Below are 12165 nucleotides of genomic sequence, written 5' to 3' on the forward strand. Positions count from 1 at the left end.
GATCATAATTTCAAAGCCAGCCTCAGCAACTTAGTGAGGCCCTAAACAATTTAGCAAAAGCCTGACTCAAAATTAAACATAAAAAGTGCTGATATGGCTCAGTGGTTATATCGCTGAGTTTAATCCCAAGTACCAAATTAAAAAATATATATAATATATATATATATCTCAAATTTCCCTGAGAAATGGTAAAGTCAATTTGTACTCTCTCCATCAATGTATAAAATCTATCATTTGTTCATGTTGAACCATTACTTTTATCAATCCTCAGTTTCCCCCGATCTAATGAATAAAAAATTATTTCTCATTATTTTAGTTAACATTTTTAATTGCTAGTGATATTGAACATTTTTTATATTTTATTGACAATTTGTATTTTTCTTTTGTGAATTTCTTATTTCTTTTGCTCATTTTTCTATGTATTTTCTTTTTGTTATTGGTACATTAGCTTGCTATTCTGATACTAAATATTTTCTCACTATGTTACAGATATTTTCTCTTAGTCTGGCTTGTCCTCGTAATTTATACACCTGGATTGGAATCCGGGCACTAACGTTGACTTCTGATGACTTCAAAAAATACCTGTCTGAGCTTTAGATTCCTTCCATGTGATGTAGAAGTAGCAGCAGTAGCTATAAAATGCTTGGCTCATTACCTGACATTTATAATTGTTCAAAGGTAATTATTTATTGTTATTCATGGCTAATTTTAAAAAGATTCTTCCATGTATAGCCAAAATAATATCTCACCCCCCAACTTCTACCCATTGAGTATGGATCTATTTTCTACAAGAAAACAAAAGCTGAAGGTTTTTCATGTTGAATGATAGAAAAGTATTACATCTGATTTTAGTTCGTAACTTGTACACCAGCTCTGTTTTATTTTCACTTCCGGCCAACGTTGTAGAAATCAAATTGTCAGCACAGCAGGGAAAAGCCTGAATAGAAGTCAAATTCTGTTTTCATTCAAAAAACTTTAAAGCAAATTCATAAAAACATTTTTCATAACAGCCTCAGCCTGTGGAGATGCAGAGACATCCTGTCCTCTTCTTCCTTCTGAAAAATTACATACAAAATCTTTGTTCGTAAGACCACCTATTTGTTCTGAGAGACCACACAGTTCCCTCTGAGGCTGAATGATCTTAAGCCTTTCTGTGTGATCAGCCTCACTCCATGGTTCCCCTCTGCTAGATGGGTTCCTTATGAGCAGAAACTGTCCCTTCTGTGCACCCTAACTACCAGCCTTGTGTGAATGCGAGGAAGGGTAGATGGGTGAGTGGAAGGATGGATGAACGAATGGAAGGATTTAGTCAGTATCATACCTGGTGAGACATAGTACCCATGTCTCCATAAACCATACCAAGCACTTCTTTAAATGTATTTAGGATGTTAAAATAGTGGTTTAAATGATCATAGAGTAAAAATGGCTTTGGGGGTTTATATGCAGATCTCTCTGAATTTTAACACATGCACATATTCATATACTCATGTCCACAATCAAGTCACAGCCTGTTCCATTACCACAAAACTCCAGTGATGCCCTATGTAGCCACAGCTTCCCAAGCCCATCTTGTTCATTCTGGATCACTATCATTTTGTCTTTTGAGAGTATCTTACAAATGGCATCTAAAATATGTGACCTTTTGAAGATGACTTCTTTCTCGCAGCCCGATGCACTGGAAATCCATCCACACTGTGGTTTGTTCTTTTTATTGCTGAGCAGTATTCTTGGGTGTGGATGGACCACGGTGCACTTGTCCATTCGCCTGCAGAAGGCAATTTGGGTTATTTCCAGTTTGGGGTGATAATGAGTAGAGCTGCGAGGAGCATTCTTGTACTGGCTTTTGTGCTAAGTTTAGATTTCCCTAGGGTCCATTCCCAGGGGCGGGGCTATTGGATCTTGTGCTAAGTATATGTTTAACTTTTTAAGAAATTGTAAAACAGTTTTCCAGGGTGGCTCTATCAAACATTCTTCCCTTCATACCATGCCACCCTAAAAAACAAAAGCAAAACCAAACAGCACCCCCTCATGCTTTCTTGGGATAGAACCCCTTTCCCAGGTTTCCAGTGCTCCGTTCAGTATGCTGGGTGCTTCCCTGACCACCAGGACCAAGGTGACAGCCACTGCCATGTGGATTAAGGCACTGCAAGATGCCCCCCTCCCCACCAGGCTTTCCCTCCTGAGTTTCAGGGTCCTCCCTCCCACAGCCCCCCGATTCTACCTCGCATTCCTGTTGGAGGCAATGTTAGGTTTTCATCATCAGGACCAAAAGGTCTGACAAGAACAGCTTATAGGAGGAAATGTTTAATTTGGGCTCACAGTCTGAGAGGCTGTGTCCATGGCTGGCTACATCTCTCCCTGAGGTGAGACAGCATGGTGGCAGAGGAAGGCTGCTCAGCTGATGGCAGCTGGGAGCAGAGAGAGAAAGCATGCGGAACCAGGCACAAGACATATGATCCCCAAGGAAACGCCTCCAGTGACCTGATTCCTTCGGTCACATTTCACCTGCCTACAGTTAGCACCCTGTACAGTATTCCTTTCAAACTATTAATCTATCATATGGATCAATCCACTGCTCAGGGCATGGCACCTATCATCCAATCACCTCTGAACGTGCCCTGCAGTGTCTCACATGAGCTTTGGGGGCACCTCACAGCCAGACCACAACAAGGGCGGATGTGAAAGCAGGGCCATACTGGGCTTGTTAGTCTTTTTCCTTAGAATAAACCACATCCAGTGCTTGCTGAGCGTGAACTCGGGTACTGGGAATAGAACACTCAGAAGAAGCTGGGCCTCTACAGGGATCCAGGGGAAGAGGCCCTGAGAAGAGGCCAAGACTGGGTGTCTGTCCCAAGGCCTGGGCCACTCACACTCTGACTCTCCATAATGGGGCAGGTGACTCCCACCCTTTCCCTTCTTTTCTCCCACACATTTCTCTCGTTCTCCCATTGTTCTCCCATGGTGACCACGGTAGGACTGGCTCATGTCACCCAGCCTTCCATTCTGTTGGGATAAAGCCTGAGAAGCAGGTCTGACACTTTTAGATCACGGACATATACAGCTTCAGATAAATGACTTCTCGTGTCCTGGCTTATTTCTTGGGTCTAATTATGTACGTGCCCTCCTAAATGGACACCAAGGTGGCCATGAGAGGGAGGCCCAGAAATCCACATATAACACAGGCTAGAGGGTGAAGGCAGGAAGAGACACCACTGCCTCCTCATCTATGTGAAATATTTCAAGCCTGGTATTCTTTAATCTGTGATTGTAAACACGGTCCTGTCAATGAAATATGATGAGATAAGACCTCATATCTACAAATCGTGGTGTTACTTGAGTTGCTTCATTCTGGACCAACTTCACAAAATCGTGAAATCTTGATGCGATGCAGATCCATGGTCTTCCAATGGGCCTCTGTCCAGCTGGGCCGGGGTGTGGAACAGCCCGCACTGTTGTTTGTTGTGCAGCTGGAAGGCCTCAAGCAGGGCCTGCAGTGTATGCCCATTGGAGATGGCATTTCAGGGGGCCCCAGCCCCCCATCTCCTGTCCCCTGCCCCTCCCTGGAGTGCAGCTTCCTGATTGGCTTCTGGGAGTTCCTCATTTCAGGAATCGCATTGCTCCTGGTTTCACAGCTCAGAGTCCTGCACGCTGTGGGCCCCCCTGCGTGCACAAGGGGGGCCAGCAGGCACAAGGGGGCTCCTTTGTCCTACAGCAGGGCCTCCCCTCCTTTCCCCTGCAGCCTGCAGTTCACAGAGCATTGATGAGGCAGGACTCAGGGCTGGGGTGCCATGTTTATGGGAGTGATGAGTCTGATGTAAAAACCTATTGTAGGGAGGTGGGGAAGGGGAATGGAGGCCACAGAATTTACCATAAACCCTTAATCCCTGGTCACCCTAAAGAACTCTATGAGCTGAGGTCCACAGAAAGAGCCCATACCTCTAACATCTCCAGTGATGCTGACTGCTTACCCTGGGGAAAGTGAACCAGTAAGTCAGCAGTGCTCAGCAAGCTTTTTGCATACCAGGGCAGAGAGTCAACAGCTTTGGCTTTGTGGGTGATGGGGTCTCTGTCACATCTACTCAGCTCTACTTGGAGTGTGAAGGAAGCCCATAGATGATAGGTAAACATGGCTGTATTCCATAAGAATTTGCAAAAACAGAGTGGCTTGGATTTGGCCCATGAGTGTATCATAGTTTGCTATTGTAAACTCTGGGGATGGGAGATGCTCTGGTTTAAATGTCTCCTTCAAAATTCAAGTGCCAGAAACCAGGTCCCCAAGGCAACAGTGTTGGAAGGTGAAGCCTAATGAGAGATAAGTAGCTCAGAAGGGCTCCACCAGGGAATGGCGGAGCACACAGACCCTCCCAGATGCCTTGAACTGCCCCATTGAAGAACCATGATAAACTTCTGTTTATCATAAATTATCCAGTCTGTGGTATTCTGATATAACACCACAAAATGGATATTCCAGAGAGAGCTCCCAGGTCCCTATGTATCAGCTCTGAATTGCTTGTATTGGAGACAAAAATAAATGCCTTGTCTAGGCAGCTGCTCTGCACAGTCTCCATCACATCAGCCTCTCCCGAGCTTACATGGCTGGACTCTGTATTTAAAACTCACACTTGACTGCCCCCTTCTCAGAAGACCAGATGTAGAGGAGTACCACCCATCATCTCTATCCCCTGCTTACTTATAAAATTAGGCCTATCACTATGTAATAATATCATAATAAATAAAATAGTTTCTCCCCACCTATATCTCCCAGGAAGTTCTATGAAGCCAAGGAAAATCAAACATGCTGTATATTCCCACATCTGGAACAAGGCTGGCATACAGAAGACACTCAATAAATATTTGATGACTGAAAGAATAGGGGTGGGGGGATGGATAGCTTCAAAGATCTGGAAAGTTTGAAATATAAGAGACTAAAATAGGTACCTAAATTTTGTTCATCTGTCCTTCATCAGTTAAAAAATTTTGAGCATGCATTCCTATTAGAGATCTAGTTCATTATTTATAAATTATGTGGGAAATTTTTAAGGACGAGGGCCAAGACAGAATAGCCTCACCCTCAGTGAGTTGCCTCATGCACTTGCCTTGGAGGTGGGAGGAGCCGGGCTCAGAGCTGACACAGGGGACCCAGGGGGAACACAGGAGCATGCGCAGAGCCAGCGGTGGGTTGTTGGATCTCCCAAAGATCGTCAAGGGCATTGGCTTTCTCACATCTTTACTCTGCTGTAGGAAGCCTTGGCAGCCTTTCCCCTGTCAAGGAGCTGACTCTTCTCAACAACCAACGTGGCATCTGTGGATGACCCCAGCCATGAAGTAAAGGCTCAGGCACAGGGTTTCAGGCCTGATGGGAAGGAAAAAAAAAAAAAACCAAAACGCTATGCTTTCCTATAGTGGAGGCATTTGGGTGGAGAGGGGAGGGTGGCCTCTTTTAATTTCGGAATTGCTTGCAGTGAGCATGTGCTGTTTTGCTTTAGGTGGATGAGCCATCATTCATGTATCAGGCATAGTCCACCTGCCAGGACTGTGCCACAGGGGGCACTGAATTCAAAGAGAAGGCTCTCAGTTTGTTTGTCTTGTTTTTTTGTGGTGTGGAGGACTGAACCCAGGGCTTTGTGCATGAGAGGCAAGCACTCTACCAACTGAGCTATGGCTCTCAGAAGGTCGGAAGCACCACCTCCCTTTTAAGTGAGAAAAAAAAAAAACCACCAGAATTTGGGAGAACAGCCCTGATATAGAGTAATCCCTGTTGCTTATAAATCATGGAGAGTGTTTTATGAGGCATTGAATATTCTGGAGACTGACTTCAGTATTGTTCGAGCCGCAGGACCGATGGGCAGCTGCTCTCAGAATTTTTACCTTGTTATCTCCACCACCCCCTCCAGCTCTTGTCTTATTGCAATTCCCCTCACTTGCAGGAACAGACTACTCAATATCCAGCCTGCTCTTGCTTCTGGCTGCCTTGAGAGGGACTTTATTTATGATTAGTATTTTCCACACTGTTTCTGTGCCCTGGATGTTTTTCTTTGCCTTATTAAAACTGAATATGATAATACTGTGTATTTTCACTTTGACAAATACATTGAAGAGCAGTTCATTGTTGTAATTCCTTCCTCCCAGGACTCAGGAATGAGTCTCTGGGTCTGGGTCAGAGGGCAAACTATGGAGGTGACAATGAGACTCCATGTTGGGCTCAAGAGGTTCCTTCTTCCTCCTGGTTCTGATCCTGCTAAGCTTGGATGACGGCTGTGCACCTGACTCTAGCCTGGGATGAGTTGTTCCCCAGGAGGATCCTCAGTTCTTCATAAGAATGAGATCTTGATAATATTCTCCCCACTACTCCTCCAGGTGCATCTGAAGCCTAAAGCAAACACCCATTGGAGTTCCAACAAATACACTTTCACACAAAGGATGTGCTTGCTTTGGTTGAAATATGTTGGGCTTTACCCTTAGCAAGACCTGGAACTAAAAGTGATCTTATCATATGCTCAGTGTATGACCTTGGTCAAATCACTTCCTTTCAAAGCTTTGGGTCTCTTATCTTGGTGTGACAGAGAAAAAAAGGAAAGATGATAGGAGATTATGAACACTTGCAGTGTTACCCATACACACACAGAGTCATTATAACAGCAAGGATTCTTTGACTGCTTGATCAGTTATTAGGGATAGGTTCCATCAGGATAAGAGGCGACGAGAAAGAAACCAAGAGAGTCCCAATTATGCTATTTAAGAAAGATGTGGCTGGGCCTGGTGGTGCATGCCTGTAATCCCAGTGACCTGTGCGGCTGAGGTAGGAGGATCTCAAATTCAAAGGCAGCCTCAGCAACAGTGAGGCGCTAAGAAACTCAGTGAGACCCTGTCTCTAAATAAAATACAAAATAGGGCTGGGGATGTTGCTCAGTGGTCAGGTGCCCCTGAGTTCAATCCCTGGTGCCCCCCCCCCCCAAAAAAAATGATGTGGTAGTGGTGAGTCAGAGGGAGTAAGTGGGAGCCTTTTTCCTGGCAAAATATAATAAGGACGTGGGAGTTTGGAGCTAGGCTTTAGAAGATAGATCATTTTAGATCTTTCAAGAAGCAGACACTGGATGAAGTTAGAAGAACAGAGATTTGCTGGGAGAAATGCCTGTAAGGATAGAAGGGAAGAGAACAGGAGAAGCAGAAGAAGGTTTGAAATCTGTGAATAAAGAGAAGGAAGGAAGGATTGAGTAGATGTGCCTCTGTTTGCAGGATGGGGAGCCCAGGGCAGAGTGTCCATTGGAGTGTCCTGTTGGGCAGGAGTGGCTGGGCTCCGGGAACCTGGCCATGCTCAGTCATCGTCTGGGCTTAGACCTGGGCGGGCTTGCTATAGGTACTGTCAGCTATGACTCTCCTCATTCCCACATCTGTCACAGAAGATGGCGACGGATAAGCTTCTTTTGTTCTGTACCTTCATGGCGGCAGGTGTGATGGCCACTGTTGCTGTGTTCATGTACTATTGTTCTATAACAATCACCATGAACTTGGTGGCTTAAAACAACACAAATGTATTCCTGCAGGTTAGAAATCTGACAAGGGTCTCACTTGGCTGAAAGCAAATGTCACACAAGGCTATGTTTCTTTCTGCAGGCTGTAGGGGAGAATTTGTTTTTTAATCTTTTCCGGGTTGTAGAGGCTCATGGCTAATCTATCTTGAAAGGCAGTGACAGTGTCTGGAGTCCTTCCATCCCATCCTTCTGACCTTTTATTCTGTAGTCACATCTCCCTCTTTTGCTTACCTCTTTGACTTTTAAGGGCCCCTGTGATTATACTGATCCTGCTTGGATAATTGGGGCTAATTTTCCCATGTCAAGATCTTTGACTTAATCACGTCTGCAACCTCCTGTTTGCCAGGTAAGGTAACATGTTACTAAAGTCCAGGAATTAGGGGGTGGACATCTTTGTGGGGCCATTTTTCTGCCTGTCATAGTGGCTGTGAGTTTTCAGTTCCAATTTTGTGCCCCATCTATCCCAGCCAGGGATAGAGAGAGGGAAGCAGTTTGGTTTTGTGGCAGAGAGGTGAACTCCAAAGTGGGATTTTTTTTTTTTTAATCAAGAATGATGCAGAATGTTCTTGATGGAAAAAAATATATAAGCCCATATTTTTGTTCAGGAAAAAAATAAAGAGAAGAGAATCCATTTGAAAGTAGAAGGAGCCATATCAAAACTCCCTCTGTGAAAAGAACACAAATATAACAAGTTTGGGGAAAGTTTTCATCTGAAATTAGTTCTTTTTTGTCCAATACCCTGTTATCATGAGAACACATAAATATCATCCACATGATCAAAGTTTCAAAAGAAACATTCACAATAAAGCACAAAATTACCTATGCAAGATGAAAAAATCTTGATATGTCACGAATTTGAAAAGGATTTGATTCTTCTGTGTAAGAGCAGCAATTTCACTCTGGGCGGAAACCCTTTCATCGTAAGAACTATGGGATGACCTTCATCAATGCTCAAAATGTGATTAGCATCACATAATTCATAAAGGAACAAAACCCATGAGGGTAATGAATGGAGGGAGGTCTTTAGCTTTAGTGAGAATCTCATTTTGCCCAACATCAAGGAATATATGCCAGAGGAAAATGGTAGGGGTATAAATAATTGTGAGGAGGCTTTTAGCCAGTACTCTGTATTTACACTGTATTACAGAATTCATCCTGTGGATAGAACCTGTGAATGCGGTGGGTGGAGCAAGGCTTTTAGCAAATGCTCAATTCTTTACAGGACATCAAAGAATTTATAACAAAGATGAAACCTATGAATGTGGTGACTGGAGAAGGCAGGTCCCTCAGTCAGCGCTCCAGCCTTGCCTGACACAGACTTCCTGCTGGAGAAAAACCCTATGAACGTAGGGATGGAAGGAAGCCCTTTATGCAAATCTCTAACATCTATCACCATTACAGAATTAATCCTGGAGGAAAAAAAGACTCACGGAAGCGATGGTTGCAGAGATCTTTAACTGAAATGGGCAATTCATGCAGTGAATACACCCTGTCAATAAGGAGGGTGGGAACCAGTAGCCTATTTGTCCTCATTCCTATTAGAACACTGGAGAATATGGGAGAAACTCACCTTTTATAAATTTCATTGTTTAGTACCAAAAAACTTATAGCCATGAGAAAACTCTGAAAAGGGCAATGCCCCTTCTGTTATAGCTCAAACTTATAGACAAGCAAAGGATTCTTACCAGGGAGAAATCCAAATCTAGGAGCAAGTGAGTCATTTGAATATAAAGGTAGCAAAGCAGGCAAAATGTGAAGACATTCATTTGTTTATATAAATACAGGGGTTTTGTGATTCTGTCACAGTATTGGTAAATAAAGTTTAAACAGTGAGAAATGTTTTCTCAGTCTGTTTGACCTGCTTGAGCAAAATATCATAAACTTTGTAGTTTTTAAGCAATAAATATTTATTTTTATACAGCTCTAGAGGCTGGAATATCCAAGATCGAGGTGCCATTAGATTTGGTGTCTGGTGAGGACCCACTTTCTGGTTCCTGGAAACTGCTAGCTGGGTCACATGGTAGAAGGATGACAAGCTACCTTGGACCTAATTTATGGGAACCCTAAACTCATGCCCTAATCACCTCCCAGAGGCCTAACCTCCTGATAGCAGGACACTGATGGTTAGGTATCAGCATATGAATTTGGAGCAGGGAAGGCAAATACTCAGACCTTAGAACATAGTAAGAACTTCGTCAAGATCAGCGGTGGCAATGGCTTAAAATTAGCCTTGTTCCTATTGCAAGGAGCAGATAGGCACCTTCTCCATTGAAAGGAAGGACTATCACATATTTTTACACTTTTTTTTTTTTTTTTTTTTTTTTGTGGTGCTGGGGACTGAACCCAGGGCCTTGTGCATGCGAGGCAGGCACTCGACCAACTGAGCTATGTCCCCAGCCCTCCACATTTGTTTTTAAAGGCCTTGTCTTTTAATATTGTGAACTATAGGAATTGTAAATGAGCTTATTTTTGATGAATAAAGTTATAATGTGTTTTAAATGATCCTGAGAAGATACTGAAAAACTAGCCACTCCAGAGTCAGAGTTTCTGGATGAGGGAAGTACTAGTACCGAGTGTGGAATTGCACCAGCAGGGAAAAGGAGGAGGGGGACACCAGAAATGCCTGGGAATCAGAGAGCAGATAGCAGCCAAGGTGTCAAGGAAAGTCAACTTACATAGAGAAAAAAATCAGCACAAAGGTCAAGGTGAAGATTGATGGAATATGGGCAAGTTCTGCTTCAGAACCCTGAAAAAGAAACAAGTATGGACAAGAATTCAGCAGGACTCAGACCACAGCAAAGAGAGGAATTGGAAACTAATTTCATATATTATATAAATAAAATGTAATTATGTTTTGGGAAAAAAGAACATGATTGGACTTTTTTTTTTTTTTTTTTTAGAGAGAGAGAGAGAGAGAGAATTTTTTAATATTTATTTTTCAGTTTTCGGTGGACACAACATCTTTATTTTATTTGTATGTGGTGCTGAGGATCGAACCCAGAGCCGCACGCATGCCAGGCGAGCGCACTACTGCTTGAGCCACATCCCCAGCCCAGGATTGGACTTCTAACCGGGAGAAATGACTTGGGATGGGAAGAAGAGGGGGATACAGAATGTGAGGTGGCTGAGGAAGAATAGCATCATGGGGCGGTGGGATGAGATGGGAGCTCCCGGCCAGGGGCATCCTGAGCTATGGGAAGGGGACCTGGGGGGGCTCTGCAGGGCAGTTCCTTCTCTGCCATCATCTTCTTGGCCTTCTTGTCCTGCTTCACCCCAGCCCAACACCATTGCAGTAAAGACTTGTGTTCTTTCTATGTCCTCAGGTCTGACTGAGCTTCCTGTAAGGTGGCCTTGGTTTATTTGGGTTATGTTTTAAACTGACAATAAACACCCACTTTTTGGTATCGTAAGTTCTAAATAAAAAATGTGAGTAAAATTGCTTGATGCCCAACTACTGAACACTCGTAGGCCCCGTCACTATTCTACTTGGGAAGAACATGGCCATAAGCCAGGACAGACACAGTTCTGATCCTTTTGAGTCTTGATAAACGGTGATTTTAATCTTCCTTTTCTTAATGTTAGGGGGCATTTGAGTTTAGGTAATCATGCAACCAAAAAGAAAACTGGGGACCAGGCATGGTGGTGGTACACACCTATAATCCCAGCGGTTGGCAAGGCTGAGGCAGGAGGATCATGAGTTCAAAGCCAGCCTCAGCAACTTAGAAACTCAGCGATACCCTGTTTCTACATAAAGTGCTAAAAAAGGCTGGGGATGGGACTCAGTGGTTAAGTGCCCCTAGGTTCAATCCTTGGTGTCCCCACCCCACCAAAAAAAAAAAAAAAAAAATGGATCTCATTGAAATCTGATAGATCGCCTATCCTGTGTAGATGGGAAATGCCCTCATTGATAAAATTTTGATTAGTTAGGGTAATAATGATTTTAGCTAATAATTTTTGTTATACACTTAGGGTTCCCGTGAATTAATTCATTTAATCCTCACAGTGTATCTATAAAGTGAATGAGTATTCGTATTGGCCCCAACCTATGGACAAGGCAAATGAAGGTCAGAGGTCTTGAAGCACCTGCCAGGGTCTTGGCAGAGGTGAGAGTTAAACCAGGAGGCAGCCTCCTTCCTAGCTGTGCTCTTAATGGAGACTCATTCTATCACAGAAAAGAAAAAGGCCTGTTCCCTCCCGAGAAGTCAGCCTTATCTAATGCGCTGCCCACGCAGGCCCTGACAAGCTAAATGTTGGACAAATGTTTGCTTTTCATAAAACAAACCTTAATGCCTTTATCTTTCCAAATGTGTATAGTTCCCACTCTAGGCCGTCTGGGAGCCAGGGAACGGAGGCAGCCCAAGTGCGCCTGTATTTACATTTCAAGAAGGGCTGCAGAGTAGCGCTAGTGATCCTCCATCTTGAGAGCCTATTCTGGGCTGGAGGCTGAGCCACTGCTGTTCCAGTCCCTGGCCACCAAGAAGGAGAGTCCCTACTCATTCTCATGTCAGAGACTTCCCTTGTTCCCAGTTTCAGACAGACATTTCCAATGCCAATGTCAGGAGTAATTCTTCAACAAACTTCCACGTTGACCCTTAATTTAAACAAATTGTGTGTTGTTAGATTAATTTTAGGT

This window comes from Marmota flaviventris, chromosome 7 (assembly GCF_047511675.1).
Source record: "Marmota flaviventris isolate mMarFla1 chromosome 7, mMarFla1.hap1, whole genome shotgun sequence".
Classification (NCBI taxonomy): Eukaryota; Metazoa; Chordata; class Mammalia; order Rodentia; family Sciuridae; genus Marmota; species Marmota flaviventris.